This window comes from Gymnodraco acuticeps, unplaced genomic scaffold, assembly GCF_902827175.1.
Source record: "Gymnodraco acuticeps unplaced genomic scaffold, fGymAcu1.1, whole genome shotgun sequence".
In the NCBI taxonomy this organism is placed as follows: domain Eukaryota; kingdom Metazoa; phylum Chordata; class Actinopteri; order Perciformes; family Bathydraconidae; genus Gymnodraco; species Gymnodraco acuticeps.
In genome coordinates, this window is record NW_022991582.1 from 229,025 (window position 1) to 247,635 (window position 18,611).

The following is an 18,611-nucleotide window of genomic DNA, read 5'->3' on the forward strand; positions in this document are numbered from 1 at the left end:
GAAGTATCAGAGAGAGGGCCAGAGGCAGGGATCAGGAGGCAGAGGAGACTCCAGCTGGACCACATGGTATGTTCTTATTCTCCTTACATATTCCATTACAGCAGCACAATCTAGCAGCTCTTAGTATTGACAAATATTGATTGAAATGTGTTGCTGCACAGGTCACCTGTAGCTCTCTGAAGAGATGGGTGATGTCATTTGTGTACTTAATTATAATTAAGTACTTACAGTATGCAGAATTCTGAGTATTCTCTGAATCGGGTGCCTTTTGGGTCTTTATATCTTTGAAAAATGAAACCAAAATGTTTGGTCATAACATCTGGTAGTAGTACTTACATGTTCCCACCTCAGGCACAAAATATAAATAATTACTTGGAATTTCCTTGAAAAAATTTAACAGGGTTGAAGTTTTTGACAAAAAGTAGGCATGAGACCTTGTTTAGCTAAGATATGGCACCACATGGAAGCCAAGGACATTACAAAATTGTAATATTTTGCAAAACTATTGTTTATTTTTGTAATAAACAATTATTTACTATTATTAATTCATATAACAGAGTTGAAATGTTGAGTTTGTCAATCTTAATCTGAAAATACAAAAACTGAAATATAGGTAAGAGAAGAAACTGACACTTTTGTGACGTAATTCCCTCAATGCAGATCACACATGGACTGATCCATTATTTTAATAGGAGGGTAAATAATATGGCGTGACGGGGTTGAAACAAACTGAGGGACAATATTGCAATTTCATAGATAATTCAAGTATTTTTTCAGAATTGATTTTTGACCAGTTAAAGTTGACAAGCATATGATTATATTAGCAGCAACATTTTGGGATAATTGGCCATTTTGATTTGTTTAATATTAAATTATTATGTAATAATGCTTAGTGAGGACATGCAAATATGTCTGTCTAAGACAACCAATTTTTTTTTAAACAAAATATATATTTAGTTTGACATTGTAATGCAAAACAACCTGTTCCATTAATTCATTGCTTTAAAATACATTTTGTAGTTTCCTTTCATTTAAAATGGTTGAGGTAAGCTTGGGGGACTCAAAGGGCACCCGATTGTTTGTCTGAACACCTTGTTTCTCTTGTGCATTAAGAACACTTGTGTTAGGGCATGAATTAACAATAAATAGGTTATATACAGTATAAAATACCACGTACTGTCCGCCCTCCTATGCCACCCTGGTATGACCTCTTGCCTCCCCTTTGCCCCCCCATGTAAAATGTTCTAGAACCGCCACTGCTCATTTTGGATATCATGCTTTGTATGGGGCTGAAATCTCAACGTCATAATATGTGTCATACAAAAATAAACAAATTAACCTCTCGAACCAACACATCCTCACTCCCTGGTCGGCCTATGTTGACGTTATGTCAAATCCCCTGTGTCGGCTTTTTCCAACGCAAGGGGGGGGCCCTTAGCGTACATTTTCAACTTTCCGGGATGTCCATAGGCTTCTATATAGCTCCCTAAACGTATGTTGTAGACGACTTGAGATCGCGAGCGAATTGCTACCCGCAGATCCATTCTCACAGCGTTTATCAACCTTTGTCTTACTCAATATCAAGCCACACTTATTGTTTTTACTTCTTTATTTTAATTGAATAATGTAGGACTTTTGTTGCCTTTTGTTATGGGGAGAGTAGGGGCTCAGAATACTGAAATCTGTATCAGTATCTGTATTAATGGACGTGCCGTTGTGCGATTGCGTTGCCAGGCAACGCAATAATTTACAAAGTCTTCAACTACAACCCTAATTATATTTAAAAACATTTTAGAAGGCCTCACGAAATACTTTAATGGAAATTTAAATGGAAATGTGAAGGGATGTGTGCAATGTGGTGATTACATTATTCACCCACGGATCTATGGGTTGGGGTATTGTTCCGCACGGACATTTTAGTTAACCGGACTTCCTGTTGATGTGAAATACGAAAACATTTTTTTTAAATAAAATGATACTTTATTCCGAGTGTGCTTCCTTTTCTCTTTGAAAGTCATCACATAACGGCATTGTAATACACGGTTCGGCTGCATTAAATATGACATATCTGCCGTAGTTCGCTATTTATAGAGCCCTGATGAGAAGACTTCTAGACAAACAGGAACAACTGCCGCCGAAACTGAATATGTGACGTGGATCATAAATATATCAACAATCAAACAAAATCTTCCATTTCTCTTCACACAATACGTCTCCTTGCAGTATCAACACTAATTCGGCTGACTTTTATATTTGATCCAATTGGTAGATAGGCTGTATTTACACCATAACGGTGCACAGCTGATAGAAAGGGACACCTGGTGGTTAAAGCACGTTATTGAAATGTATTATTTTGATTATTAGATATTAATAGGAAACACAGACAGACAAACTAATAAGGCTTTATTTAAACATTAAAGAATACTTTAGGTTAAGGTCTTATTTTGAATAAGAAAAAAGCTTTGGGGGTATAAATAAGCCTGACAAAGTACTAATATGTTGCTTTCCTGCAATGTTAACTGCTGTATGTGTAAGCCAGGGTTGCCAACTCTCACGCATCTGGCGTGTGACACACGCTTTCACTCTCAATCTCACGCTCTCACGCTGCCCAAACTATTCTCACGCCAAAAACAAGAATACCGAAGACTAGAAACGGTTTTGAAAACTTTTGTCAGGTAGTGATCGTCTTCTCAATAGAACATCTTTGATAATGTCTTCTGGCCAATCAGAATCAAGATAACGGCGTGGTGTTGTTGCAGGAAGTCCCGACGGAGAATACTTTTGCTGTAGTACATCTCTATATACATCGATACAACATTACGTGTTGATAGAAATCAACACGTAATGAAATAAGACCCCACGGTTTGATGATTGATAGGTGCAGGGACGTGCACAGGTACGGGCTAATGTTGCCAGGGCAACGGCCCGTTTGGCCTTTTTGGCTGACCTGCCCCTCTGGAGAGAGCGAGAGTTTATTTTTATTTTTTCTGTTGTGGCCGAATCAACATGATCGAGGATCTCATTATTTGACCTTAAGGGATATAGGCCTACACTGTGGCCCTAAAGCAACTGCTCCATTATCTGTATCAAATGCAGACATTGATGCCACCAAATGTCAAAATAAAAATAGAAAGTACTACAAATAAACTGGAATTCATTTACATCTTAAATTATGAATATATATACACAAAAAAAGGTTTACAAATATCCAACCTTCAAATTGCTTTTTTAAATCAACACTGCTCTGCACACTTGCTAAAGAACATTTGTCTGGAAATCTCAATTTATTTGTAGGGCTGCGTGAGTATGGCCAAAAGTATGGGAGTAAATCTCACTGTAAACTATTTAATCATCACCAAATTCTGTGTTATTATGACCGATCATAACTCAGCTTTATGCAGACATATTTAGCATGATGTACAGGGCCGCTTCTTGGCATAGGCGACATAGGCGGTCGCCTAGAGCGCCAGATCTGGGGGTGGGGGGGCTGCGCTGGCAGCTCTGGGAGGGAAAAAACATTTTTACTGTTTGCGCTCATCCTAATTTTCGGCCTTGATGTAACAACATTCATAATTAAGTCAAGGTAACACCCTTTTCACCCCGGTTACACTTTTCATTTGCCCTGTACGATGGACGCTTTAAGTGATGAAAGTGGGGGGTGTTGGCTTATCAGGCGTCCGCAGCTCACAGCCAAAGAGGGTGTGGGATCGAGCGAGAGAGATAAATGCAATTTATGTAAACAAATATTTCCAAGGCACTCTTTTATAATTATTGGGGTCAACAGGTTTGAAATCATTTCAATGTATACTATAGGACAGAAAACCAAACATATCGTTTAAAACTTGAGAGATACAAAAATATGCATAAACGTTAACTAGGTAAAATAAGATATGAATGAACAACAAAAATAAAATAAGTTGCATTTATTTGCTATTGGCTATGGTAGGTTATTGGTTATGTTCACATACTTATTTGATTATTAAAATGTAAACCAATCTTTTTCATATGGGTGTTTAGAGTTGTACCCCTATAGGTCAGGTCTCTAGTAATGTGTGCTCAAAGTGCACCCGATTGAAGCATTTTACTTTAAATGTTCAAACATTTCTTCCTGGGGGGGCATACCCCCGGTCCCCCCTAGAGGATGTGATGTCCACACCCCAATTCAAACATGTTCCTACAATACCGAATACATTTGAAGCCTTTTTGATGTATATTACCAACATGTCAATACGTTTCTGTTTTTGTAGTATATTGGTCTTTTGTAGAGATTTTTTCATTTATTCTTTATATATTCTATTGTGTATTCCTTGGGTACTTTTAGCTTTTCTATTGTACGATTGAAGTAAATGTGGGAAGCGTTTAACAACAGCCATTTACTTCAAAGATAGTTTGCAATGTTATTCTTATTTTTGTTAATCCTGGAAGAATGCCAGAAAAAAAGACATTTTCTTCAAGAATAAAAAAAAACATGACATTAGTAATTGTGAAAACAAATTAAATAAGTTTTTAGGTTAAGTCAGGGCCGGTTTTTGGCATAGGCGACATAGATGTTCGCCTAGGGCGCCAGATCTGGGGGGGGGGGCGCTGCGCTGGCAGCTCTGGGAGGGAAAAAAACATTTTGACTGTTTGCGCTCATCCTAATTTTTGGCCTTGATGTAACAGCATTCATAATTAAGTCAAGGTAACACCCTTTTCATCCCGGTTACACTTTTCATTTGCCCCGTACGATGCGCACTGTAATTGATGAAAGTGGGGGGTGTTGGCTTATCAGGCGTCCGCAGCTCACAGCCAAAGTGGGTGTAGGATCGAGCGAGAGAGATAAATGCAATTTATGTAAACACATATTTCCAAGGCACTCTTTTATAATTATTGGGGTAAACAGGTTTGAAATCATTTCAATGTATACTATAGGACAGTAAACCAAAAATATTGTTTAAAACTTGAGAGATACAAAAATATGCATAAATAAATGTTAACTAGGTAAATAAGATATGAATGAACAACAAAAATAAAATAAGTTGCATTTATTTGCTATTGGTTATGTTCACATACTTATTTGATTATTAAAATGTAAACCAATCTTTTTCATATGGGTGTTTTACGGCCCGTCCACACAGCAGCGTGCGTTGAAAGCTTCACCATTCACTTTGAATGGGGTGACGTCACTTTGCTGGCGTGGCTCGCTGCAAAAGTTGAGCAATGTTCAAGTTTTGAAGTCACGGCAGAAGCGTCAGCCAATCGAATCATATGCCAGTACAAGCTCTAGCCAATCAAACCGCTGCTTGTATGTCAGGGGCGGGAGATTCATGTGATTGGTTGTTGGTCGAGTTTCAGACACGCCCGCCGGCAAGCTTCAACGCACGCCGCTGTGTGGACGGGCCGTTAGAGTTGTACCCCCTAGATCAGGTCTCTAGTAATGTGTGCTCTAAGTGCACCAGATTGAAGCATTTTACTTTAAATGTTCAAACATTTCTTCCCGGGGGGGCATACCCCCGGACCCCCCTAGAGGATGTGATGTCCTCACCCCAATTAAAACATGTTCATATAATACTGAATACATTTGAAGCCTTTGATGTATATGACTTATGTCAATACGTTTCTGTTTTTGTAGTGCATTGGTCTTTTGTAGAGATTTTTCATTTATTTTTTATATATTCTATTGTGTATCTTGGATACTTTTATTTGTTCTACTGAACGATTTTCTGGCAGGGGGGGGCGCCAGCTAAAATCTCGCCTAGGGCAACAAATTGGTTAGAACCGGCCCTGATGGTGTAGGAAACGGGCTCCGTGTTACAAGACGGGTCGGGGGTTTGGCGGTACCACTGCAGACTCTCTGCACGAAGGAGCCACGGTGCTGCAGCTCCTGATCGGAGCAGAGACACACGTTCACTAAGCGGAAAAACGATATCCTGTCACAGAGATCTACTATTTTAAATTTTAAAGTCAACACATATCGACCCTAAATAAAGTCTATATTAAGAACGAGAGATGTTTTGACATTATGGCTTAAACAAATTACAAATGAGCGAGGGCGATGACGTCAGAGCATCGTCCTATGTGCCGGGGCTGAGCCCCGGACAGCCCCGGCCCAATTTAACCCCTGGTTAGAGGCCCTATTTTATCAGTATGTCTGGACTGCACAGCAGTTACAATGGTCAAACTACATTAGAACAGAATTGTCCCCATTTTTGTCTTTAATAGTTACTAACATTAGATATTTTAATGAGATATGGACCGCAAAACAAAAAATGTCCCTGATTTTCATTTTTTTTAAATTAAGTCACTGAATGCAAGTAGTCGCCTTAGCTTATTTTGTTATGAGATGTGAATTACTGTTCAATTTAGTTGATGTAATAATCATTTGGTTTCTTTTACATTAAAAAAAGGTCTTATGTTTTTTTTTTTCGGGGCGAAGCCCTTTTTCCAGTTTAGAGCAATAGCCCCTCCAAATGTCTGTGCACGTCCCTGGATAGGTGTGTGGGCTGTCTTTCATTTTGACACACAGAACAATGGGACCTATCCACCCTTATCCACAATGTAAAGTAATTCACAGCCTCTTCCCTCTTCTCTCTGTGAGGAGCAGCAGGTTCAGCTTTCAGAACAAAGTAACAAAAAACTAAAATGGCATTACTTTTTTTTAGTAATAGATTTATTTATTTTTCTTCTCAAGAGAGTAGGCTACCAGAATGTGTATTTTATGTTAGTAACCTATTTCAAAACTAAAACCAAAAAAATCTATTTGGCAGTTTGGAGTAAGTCTGTAGATTTGTTTGTGTGTGTGTGTTTCATGTGTAGCTCTCACGATAATTAATGTTGTTGGATACATTTTCCCGGAAATTATTGCGATAAACGATAATATTGTCGGCACCGTTGTATGACCATTTTAGACCACTGACATAATGATAATATATAATAATAATTCAAGTACATCCTTTCAAACTGCTAGTCACATCCTCATGTAAATGGCAATTTATCGAGTTCATTTTTATTTATCGTACGATACGTCAATTAATTGCTTATCGCGACAAGCACACAATAAAACAGTGGAAACAAACATGTGTTTGACTTTCATTAGTGAATGAAACTTTGTGCCTTTTATAGTCTGTGTCCAATATTGTGTATTTGTATATATTGTATATATATCCTATATATAGGCTATGCTAAGGTCCTGCTGCTGACACGATAGCAGTAATTTTGTGCGCATATGTAATTAAACCCATGATATCAAAATCTCACTCCAGCCAGGTACCCAAAGTTGGCAACCCTGGTGTAAGCACTTATTTTAACTGATATTATACATATGTATTATACTCTTATAAGATGTATGTAGATAGTATAATAAATGTGCAGAATACGACAGTTTAATGGTGGAGGTATACACACATATTGATAGATGTCTTGTAATGCACTGTTGAGGAACCTGTGACCCAAGTTGTTCATCTCCGACCTTGTCAGGTATTGAATATTCAATAAATAAAGAACACAGAATTATTAAATATAAAACACAGAATTTGTGTGATTATACTAAATGATTTACAAATAAACACCTGTCATTGTGCTAAAATGAATATAAATATTATATATTAAAATATATTTGCTAACCAATATATCATGTGAAGTTGCTTTCTTCCAAAGACGTTCGAGCAACACATCCTCACTCCCTGCTGGCCTATGTTGACGTTATGCACACACACACACACACACACACACACACACACACACACACACACACACACACACACACACACACACACACACACACACACACACACACACACACACACACACACACGTTTATAACGCTATCAATCTCCACTAACACAACAAATCTGTCAAAAGTAAAGTTTTGAGCTGAAAAACACAGGGGGGGGGCGCATAAATCAGACTCTTCACGCTTGTCACTACCCGATCTGCAGCTCTGCCCGATCTGCAGTGCGCATGTGCGAGATGGTCCGCCATATTGGACAACTCCGGTGGCAACCCAAATAGGACAACATTGACACAGTGGCTTTTGGCAAAGCTAAAAAGGAAAACTCGAGAGAGATGAGTTATTGTTATTACAACGTGACTTCACTATTATTTAATAACTATTTTTATTGGGTTCGTTTATTTGGGGTTAAGTACATTGTCAGAATAAGTGAGACATGGATTTAACTTCTGTTAGACAGCTATCATACTGAATACATATTTACTGTGAATGTGTGCAAAAATGTATGGCATATAGCTGTCTAACAGAAGTTAAATTCATTTCTCACTTATTCTGACAATGTACTTAACCCCAAATAAAAGAACTACCAACTTTGACTAGTTAGCTTGTGTTAGCATTAGCAAAAACAACACCCTACTAATTACAATAACAGAGACAATGACTAACCTTTTATTTGTTTAGCTCAACAAGCATAGACATGCTAACTAACTGCTAACTAGCTAGGATAGTTTGTTAGCAATATTAGCTTGTAGCTAAAGTGACCGCAGACTCTGTTTATGCTCATCTAGTTAGCAGCTGCAGTCTTCTTTGAAAAAAAACAACATATATAACTAAAAGGTTAGTTTCTGTCTCTGCCGTTTATGTTTTTTACCGCTTGTTAATTGTTAGTTGAATCAGAATTACTTTGACGTTATCTTTGCAAGATCAGGAGTAAACTGGCTAAATTTGATAGCAGTGGTTGAGCTTGTTTGCACAGAAGTTGCTAAATTGATAATTTAAATGTATCCATTTGACAATTAATGTTATAATTAGGGCTCCATACTAACTCAAGTGACTGCTTATTTATCAGATAGGGGTTGCTACTCTGGTTGGATAATTCTTGTGCAAGTACAATGAGTTAATACTTTCAAGAAATCTGGTAATAAAAACCACACTCTACTAAGTCAGCAGTCATGTCTTAAACTTTCTATACGCACCTGGTCAACATTTAAAGACAGTAACCTACTTATATTTCCCGCTCTTGGTGCAATGTGCAAGTGACAACAGATCTTGTATGAACAAAATGGCCGATTATGACTGCTTTTATATTTTGTCATGATTTGGAAACTTTCTGAATAAAATCATTTTACAAGCAGTGACCACAACACATCTGATCAAATACAACACAGTAAAACATAATATGTTCTGTTAGGGAATAATAACCTTCGGCGCGCACGCGCACACACACACTGTGAGGAAAATAAATGGGGCTCAGAGCCTCAGAATACTGAAATCTGTATTTTTTTAAACCTTTTTTTTAGGGCCGGGACTTTAACGCGTTAATTAAGATTAATTAATTACACAAAAATTAACGCGTTAAAAAAATTAACGCATTTTAATCGCACTTATTTTTGCACCGCGGAACGTTTCTCACTGGATGAGTTTCAGGCGTACCGATTATACTGGAGCACCAACTAACGTTCATGACTTCAGACAACAACAAACCACAGTGAACAACAGTGGGAAATGTTGTTTTAAAAAACGGACGGATGGAAGCGTCGATAAGAGCACGGTTGTGTGCAAATTATGCAAAAAGGAATTCGCATATCACCGCAGCACATCAAGCCTCAAGTATCACCTCAATGCAAAACATATAGCAGCTAGCGTGGAAGCTAGCGTGGACGTTAGCCTCTTTTATCGCGTTCACACCAAAAAGAGCCGGTACTAAAATTAGTTCATGAGAACCTTTTTACCCCCACGAAAGTCCCTGCTAGAGAGCAGAGAGCTGCTAGAGAGCAGGGACTTTCGTACGGCTCTCTTGTGAGAAAATAGCTATATTTCTGATTGGCTGGGCGGATTGCAAACCACGCCCCGTAAAACTCCCAAAAAGTGTTGTGAAGCCGCCATTTTATTATCCTCGCATTAGCATTATTAGCATTAGCCCAGCGCAGAAACGCAGAGAGACTAACTTATGGCAACACAAAATAAAACATGGGAGCGGTGGAGATGAGGAGGTGTCGGCGTTCTGGCGATTTACTCGGAAGGCTGCTGGGACTCCCAGCAGCTTCTACTGAAGCCAGTCCCCAACTCCGGGGACTTCCGGCCGGGGACTTTGGGCGGCAGTATACGCCGTGAAGTGGTTTGCGGCCTGCCAGTAAACCCAAAGCAGAAGAAGAAGAAGTGACGTCAGCGGCTTCATTTGCCTAATCCTCCCCCAGGTTCAAAGAGTTCTCATGAACTAAATTCTCATGAACCTTTGTGGGAAAAGTACTGCGGTGTGAATGCGCCTAATGGTATACTAAAATCCATGTGAAAAAAATTGCTTCTCACTGTTCTTAGGTCAAATATGTATATGTGATTAAAAATGCGATTAATTTCGATTAATTAATTACAAAGCCTCTAATTAATTAGATTAATTTTTTTAATCGAGTCCCGGCCCTACTTTTTTTCCTTCTAATTTGTTATTCTTTTCTAAATAACACACTGTTATTTACTCAACAATAACACACGATTATCCTTGTTTTTATTTATTTGTTTAATTCCAGAATCTCTGGCTTTTTTGGCGTCTGTCAGGAACTGAATTTCAAAATAAAAATAACCGGAAACAGACGTAGGCCGATATGGGACATTTCGAGCATCATTGCGATACACAGCCACTGAACTGATTACCCAAGATCCTCAGCTATGGTTTAAGCTCGCTGATTGGATGTTTTAGCCGCAATGCACGTTGGGAAATGGTGTTAATGCCATATCAAATCCGAAAAACATTTCGGAGTTTAGGATGGCCGAAGACACTACACTACCCATAATCCCCAGCTATCGTTTGGGACTACAGTCCCCGTGATTAATCTTCAAGCTCTGGGATTGGATGTTGGAGTGGCAGCTCGCCAAGGTTACGCCGAGCGTCTAACAGCTGTTTGAAATGGAACGAAACCACGCCAGACTATCCAAAGCTGGAATCGAACGCCCCCCCAGAACTACACATGCTGGCTATTGTGTTTCGCAAAATGTTCTATGGGACGTCTCTACTGAACGTTTTCGTTTTTCCCACAATTAGAAGTTGCCAGTATTAAACACATTGGTGTTATCAAATGTAAAACATATAATTAATAAATTGGTGAAAATCGCTTGTGTCCATAATGAGCAGCATTAATATATACCCACATGACAGCTCATTGTTACTTTGTAATTCTACTCCACTACAATTCAGAGGTTAAGCTGTTTTTTTACGCCACTGCATTTATTTTAGTTACTTCGCAGATTCTGATTAATGATGTGAAATATAAACAACCCTTAAATCAGACTTTAGTTACACCTGAGTAAAATTCAGGGAAGGTGATTGTCAAGTGCCAACAATCAGGAGAGATATTTGATAGTTGGTACTTGAGAAGACTAAACATTTATCTGCAGATTTCTATAAAGTATATTCATTACTCATTATTCTCTACTAATAGTTAATTAATTGTGAGCCGACAATTACAGTGAGAACAGCTGCTGAGGCCAGTGCAGAAAGCAGAATAGTAATATATATCACTCAATAATATAAGTAACAGGCCGACATTACACACTTTATTTGTATGCTTTAGTAAATATCTACAAATAAACAGTTGATATTTTTCATGAACCCAAATAGTGCTTTACATAACATATACATGGGCTGTAGCCTGATATATATTATATGCTTTAAGAGCTGTATGTGTGTGTTATGGAATGTATATATGTCTGTTGTAATTGCATGTGCCGCCAGCAGAGGGAGCTGCTGGACTAACACTCAACATCATTGCCAGCAGTGTGTGAGTGTGTGTGTGTGTGTGTGTGTGTGTGTGTGTGTGTGTGTGTGTGTGTGTGTGTGTGTGTGTGTGTGTGTGTGTGTGTGTGTGTGTGAGTGTGTGTGTATGTGTCTGTGTGTGTGAGAGACAGATGATGTGGAAGGCAGAGTAGCTTATCTGACATCTAAATGTTGGAAAATGGTACATTATAGGCTGTGAGCTCCCCGTTTGAGCGACTGACTACTCCTTCGCTATGTAGCATCGCATTGGATATGGGCTGAACTTGTCCTGGAATGGAAGTTTCCCGGCCATTTTCCTAGGAGGCCTTAGCAAAAATGTGCAGAAAATGCATGAAAACTGCACATTTTCAAAATGGCTGACTTTCTGTGGGGCGGGGTAAATGGAAGGCAATTTGAAAGATGTCCGCAATCATAAGAGCAATGTGTATACAACGTTTCGTGCATATTGGAACAACCATATGCGAGTAGTTTCTAATTTGCGACATGTAAATCGTCAACAATTGTATATTCTCTGTTAGCTTACGACCGTCCTGATTGAGCTAGCAACTTTTTTATTCCCAATTTAGCATGGCTGTGGATATGGCCTGAATTTTTCCTGGAGTGGAATTTTTCCGATCATTTCCCTAAGAGCAGTGTGCAAAAATGTGCTCAAAATGCATGAAAAACGGCCATCTTTCAAAATTGCCATTTTTGTGGGGGGCGGGGCTAATGAAAATCCAGTTGAAATATGTGTGCCATCATAATAGCAATGTGTATACAGCGTTTCATGAATAGCGGGATAACTATATGCGAGTAGCAGTGACGTGCGGTGAGGTTCATGGCTGGTGAGGCACTGACTCTTTCAGAGTCAGATTTACAAATATTATATTTTGACCTTAATCGAAATGTTCGGTTATTTTCAAAAGCTTTTTTAGTCTGATGCTTCGATTCATTTTAAACAGACTGTTCAACAAAAGGATACCCCAAATATGATCTAAATATTGGATTGTTCTTTCTTAGTAAGATCCCATGTTCATTTTACAATTGTGGTCTTACCTTGACTTGAAGATGAAGTCCATGCTATCCTTCTGGACAACAATCTCCATTACATTTTTGTAAATGTCCTCCTTATCTCCCTCTAGTTTCAAAACAAAAGTCTAGTTTGTTGTTACCGTCTCTGCGTAGAATAACAGTATGTAGCCGTTGTATGATGAGACCAGCGAGCCTAAATATCATATATACGTGAAATAAGTTATTTAGAGACTATGGATGGCGAGGATAAATGTAATAAAGGGATATACAAACATTACATTGGTGACATACAGTGAGATGGTGCGGGCATGCGCTTAGGGCCCGCTTTCCAGCCAGTTTCTGTGGGGTGACGCATTCTGAGGTGAGGCAGAGCTCAGCTGTGCCTCACCTCACCCCACAATAACTGCCTTGAGCGCGCTCACAAAATAAGTGCCCGTTTCAGTACCAGATATGGGCTGCTTCTCAGGTCGACTATTTTCATTTCCTCGCTCCTCGCTCCTCGGTCTCACCGGAAGTTGATTTGCCTGCGCCATCTTGAGTACCGTCCCATGGCTCTTATTTCTGCCAGAGGACCGAGGATCGAGGAGCGAGGAGCGATAATGGAGGAGCGATAATCGAGGAACCACCAGACCATCCTCCGATGAAATCCTCAGATACTCGCCCCGCCCCCTTACTGTGTATCGCTCACTGATTGGACGATGCAGTGCATGCACTGATTTCATGCTTCTTGACATGAGAGCCGTTTCCCAGCGGAGTGAAGATAATACATGAACCTCACGGGAGTCACTCCTCAGTTTATACCGTGTTTTGTTTCAATTCCTGTTTCATTTAGTTACAAATATGTGATATATCTGAACAACAAAGTGGTCAAAAATCATTTTATTCATTTGTTGGAAACATTTTCATGATCGCTTTTTTCGTTTTACATTTTCATTTATTGTTTTTATTTCCATTCAGTCAGTCATTAAGTGCTATTGAAATGTTAATGTGCTACATATCCAAACAAACAAACAAACAAAGTGTGCAATCCAATGAATGTTAATCTAACTGGGTTTTGATAGATAACATATCTCTTTTTCTTCTCTCAATTATTTTATTCCTATTGTGCACTCTAATCAATATTAATCAAACTATTGTTTGTTTATACATTTTAAGAATGGCGTTTATCTTTTTTGAGAATGAGTTCTTATTTTATTTTATTTATTGGGGTCTACAACAGATGATACTAATGTTTGTGTCAGTAAATGTGTACTAACAGAGGCGGGGGTGTGTGTGGAAATAACGGGGACAGAGCTGGCTGCTGTCAGACGATCAGCTGTGCAGCGTCATCACAAACGGACGTCGCTTCACGTGACGCTCCGGAGGAAAGGACGTCCCATTGCTCCTAAAACTAATTTCCCTGCTTCTCGTGGTTTCCTTGCGTCCCTCCATGCTTCCCTGGTGGGAGGGACTAAACGCAGGGAAACGACGCAAGTGAGGGAAGCAAGGATTTCATTTAATCGACCTGAGAAGCAGCCATGTTCGGGCTACCAGATATGTTCGGGTGTATTTCCGTCGCATCCGTCATCCGTCATATCCGTCTACTCACCTCCCTCTGCTCCCAGCGCTCTGCTGCCACACACCGGCCGTCTGCGGAATTGCAGCCGGAGGAACTCGGTACAGCTTGTTATGTGTGAACGATCTAGATCCCTCCGCTTCCCCATAATGACCACGAAATTCTTTCAAATGAAAGTAGCTAGCCGCAATAGCTCCAAGATTGCTATATCTAGTTTGTAGGTCGCCAAGTTGGCATCATTGACAGTTCTGGTAGCCCGAACATATCTGGTACTGACACCCGCGCTACATTAGTGCCCGCGCTCCAGCCAGTTACTGTGGGCTTACGTGAGGCAGAGCTCGTCCCTGCCTCACTCCTCTTCGCTCCCATGTAGTTGTAGCGGAGCTCGGCCAATTTGCTGATTTTGACTATAAAAAGCGATTGGAATCAAACATAAATCACACTTACAACACAGATCAGTGGAGACATTTTATTATTATTACTATTTAGTTTTTCTTTAGTTGTTTTTCCGTTACATTGGAGTATGACAGGTGAGGCTCTGCCTCCCCTGCCTCCCCTGACTGCACGTCGCTGGCGAGTAGTTTGGAGTCATTTGCGACATGTAAATCGTCAAAAATGGTACATTCTCTGTTAGCTTACATCCGCCCCGATTGAGCTAGCAACTATTTTATTCGCAATTTAGCATGATATTGGATATGGGCTGAACTTGTCCTGGACTGGAATTTTTCCGATCTTTTCCATAGGAGGTGAAAATGCGCTTAAAATGCATGAATAACGCAGATTTTTCAAAATGGCCTAGGGGGCGGGGCTAATGGAAGCCATTTTGAAATGGCCGCAATTCCATGAGGAATGTCTGTGGCAAGATTCGGGTAGTTTGGAGAAACTATATGTGACTATCGCACAATAGGGGGCGCTACTGAGCTGGTTTACAAAAACGTACGATTTTTTTGTACAGTCTGGAAAAGGTCGTGGGCTGTGACGTGTGTTCCAAGTTTTGCGTCCGAAGCTCATTTTAGCGATTTTGTGACATTTAAATAGTCAACAATTGTACATTCTCCGTTAGCTTACGAGCTCCCCGTTTGAGCAGTCAACTATTCATTTGTAATTTAGCATCATATTGGATATGGGCTGATCTTGTCCTGGTTTGGAATTTTTCTGATCATTTCCCTAGGAGAAGTGTCCGAAAACGCGCTTAAAACGCACATTTTTCAAAACGGCCGACTTTATGGGGGGCGGGGATAATGGAAGCCGTTTTGAAATATGTCCGCAATTCTATGAGGAATGTCTGTGCCAAGTTTCGGGTAGTTCGGAGAAACTATATGTGACTACTGCACAATAGGGGGCGCTTTTGAGCCGTATTTGCAAAAACGTACGATTTTTTTGTACAGTCTGGCAAAGGTCGTGGGCTGTGACGTGTGTTCCGAGTTTAACTCATTTGAACACAAAGGTATGAATATTCTTTGAATATTTGCCTAACTTTTCCTTTTCAGATTGTTAAACATTTTGAGAATTGTTTAACTTTTCCCTTCAGATTTTGAGATGACATAAGGATTGATAGTTCAAGTAATGTAATTATGTTATCATGCCATAGTCTTTTGATTTAATATTTAATGAAGCTAACGTAAATATAATCCTAAATTGAAGACACTGCAATTTTGTAAAGCACAAAAGGATGTTTACAATAGAAAGATTCCTTAATTATCTATATTTATTTTATTGTTTTTCTCACGCAGCTATGCTTTGCAAAACCAAGACCACCGAAGTCTGGCTGATGCAGGAGTAAGGAACCAAGATGTCTGTGGACTCTTTCCTGAAGACTCACAACCGAGTCGTGCAGGTACAACTAACAAGTAATGCATGCCTTGTTGTTATTTAAAAATCTGACAATTGAACTGTGTTTGTCTTTCTAGTTAAGAAGTCTGAGCGCCACCGTGTGTTCTATTTTCCTGGAGGTTCTTTTTGAAGAATCAACCAGAGGGAGTGCAGCTGTCGGTGCAGGAGGTAAGTTAGTCACATTATACTGAAGCTATGCTGGGAATAATGTGGACATTAGACACATGTATATCTAAATAGCTCTAGAAATGTCTTGATTTTCCGATTTTCCTAATTTCACCGTAGGCAAATTGACATTGTAGGTCTGTTTGTTTAATTATTTTAGAAGATAAATAACAAAGCCCAAACCATTATAAAACAGACTTAAACTCATATTAAATAAGACCCCAGATGAAACACCTAATCATTATGCATAACCCTAACCAACACAAGTCTTCTTTATGCAGTCAAACACATCTTATTTATGTTTTAAAACTTTATTAATCAAGAGTCATTTACAAACCTTTAAGGCACTTATTTGAGTCAATAACATTGAATGGTGAAAATAAAGTATAGATCAAATAAAACAAACAGTTGGCATTTTACAATAAACAAAACAATCATTAACAAAGTAAGGGTCTACTCAAGTAACATAAATAAGGAGAAAGGTTTCTGGGAATGTTTTGCTTTTTGTAATAAAGTGACTTCCATCCATTGATGCAGGGCTTACCCTTCGGTCAGAGACAAACACTTTAACCACAAACATCTGTCATGGGCACCCGTTATCTCACACTAATGATTCATCTTCCTGTTTCTCTCAGCACACAGAGGTGGATTACAAAACTCGCTTCAAGGGCCGTCCTGAACTCGAGGGTCTCAAGGCGAAGATCAGCCACTCGGACCCCAGACTCACCTTCTTCATTTTCACTTTCCTGACTCCTAAACTGTTCGTCACTCACATGTTAGATCTTTAATTGTTTGTATTTATTCACTGCTGTTTAAGGTGATCATTTGCATACAAAAAGAACTGTACACATTCATGTTTGACTTTCTTTTGTGACAATTTGAAGACAATAAAACCAAGCCTATTTTTTACAATGCAAAACGTTGTCATTTATGGCTCAAATTCAGTTTCTTTGTAACATTTCAGTTACAGTTTTTCTGGTACCACTTTACAATAAGACTACCCTTATAAAGGGCTTATAATTAGGTTATGAATTAGGTTGTAAACACTTTATTAATCCTTAAGAGCAATTTGTAAACCAGTTTTAACATAGTTATAGTCATACATCAACACAGGCTCACTATTTGGCAAGACGACTAAGCCTTATATTCGCTACTTAGCGAGAATCAACTCGGTGAACAACAGATACCAAGGATGCTGATGAAGAAGACGAAGTAAGCTAAGTAGCCAATATAAGGCTTAGCAGTACAGATAAATGTGGGCTCACTATTTGACAAGCAACCGGTCACAGTTGCCCTGTTTATCTCATGTCTTATAAAAGCTTATTAATGATTTATAAAGTGTTCACAACCTAATTAATAAATTAATTACAAACCAATACTTTTGTATTACATACTATACTCTGTCGTTTTTTTATTTTTTCGGCATTAAAGAACCAAACCAACAAAAAAACCATAGTCATACAAATCTAACATTATATACATTAAGTCAAAAATGTTGCAATACAACATCAAAAGTCATATACTCTTTCTCTCATTTCTTTGATTAATTAATCTACTCAAAAGCTTTAGAACTGCGATAGATACAAAAAAAAGTATTTCAACATTATAATCTGTGTCTTTTGAACTGGACATACATTCAAGGTTCAAGGCTTTTATTGGTCATACGAACATAGCTACAGTGTAGTTATGTCGATGAAAATCTCAGATTCACAGGCTCCTCCAAATAAAACAGAAAAAATAGTTCAATAAGAGTCTATATACAAGTGATTGGAATATGATATATTAGATAAATATTTTGTAAATTGTAATTTGTAATTTGTAAAGCATAAACATTGGGTTTACAATACACCTATTTGGCTGGAGTAAAGTATTATTTCAAAGAAAGAAATTAAACATGGAAAGACAGATATAACAAAAACATATAAAACAAATAAAATAAGTGTTATGATTTTCAGAAATCCACAAATAAATCACTAAAATAGGTGATTTTTAAAAGAGTTTAAGGATCAACATATCGCCACTTTTTTCCTCTGAGTGCTGATGATATGAAACTGTTCCGTGGCACTGATTTTCACAGCAGATGCTTCAATTGTCCATAAGCAACATTACCTTCTTTTACTTTCCCATACTTCTTTCTGATCCCTGAAGCTCAGAAACAAGAGCCCCCCCCCCTCTTCATCCCCCTCACATCGTAGGTCTCAGAGATCGCCTTATTTTCCTTGAGTTTATCCAGGAAGGGTTTTTTATCGCTCATTGTGTTTCAGAGCTGCCTGATGGCGATCCACGAACATGCTGATGTGACGCAGGGGGAAAAAGTAAGCAGAATTTCCAGTTATGTGTTAAATTCTTCT

General features: G+C 38.8%; 1 protein-coding gene and 1 long non-coding RNA gene across 3 annotated transcripts in view; one reads left to right on the forward strand and one right to left on the reverse strand.

The window, feature by feature from the left end:
* LOC117533725 lies at nt 1-17,179 on the forward strand. Its single transcript, XR_004567106.1, has 4 exons — nt 1-66; nt 15,996-16,099; nt 16,173-16,263; nt 16,896-17,179. It is a non-coding gene; the product is annotated as an uncharacterized LOC117533725 (long non-coding RNA).
* Nucleotides 17,163-18,611, reverse strand: part of LOC117533722 (sterile alpha motif domain-containing protein 9-like) — an 11,979-nt gene continuing 10,530 nt past the window's right edge. For both annotated transcript variants that reach the window (XM_034197619.1, XM_034197620.1), the window contains one exon: nt 17,163-18,552. The gene's annotated coding sequence lies outside the window, so the exon portion shown is untranslated. The remainder of the gene's footprint in view (nt 18,553-18,611) is intronic.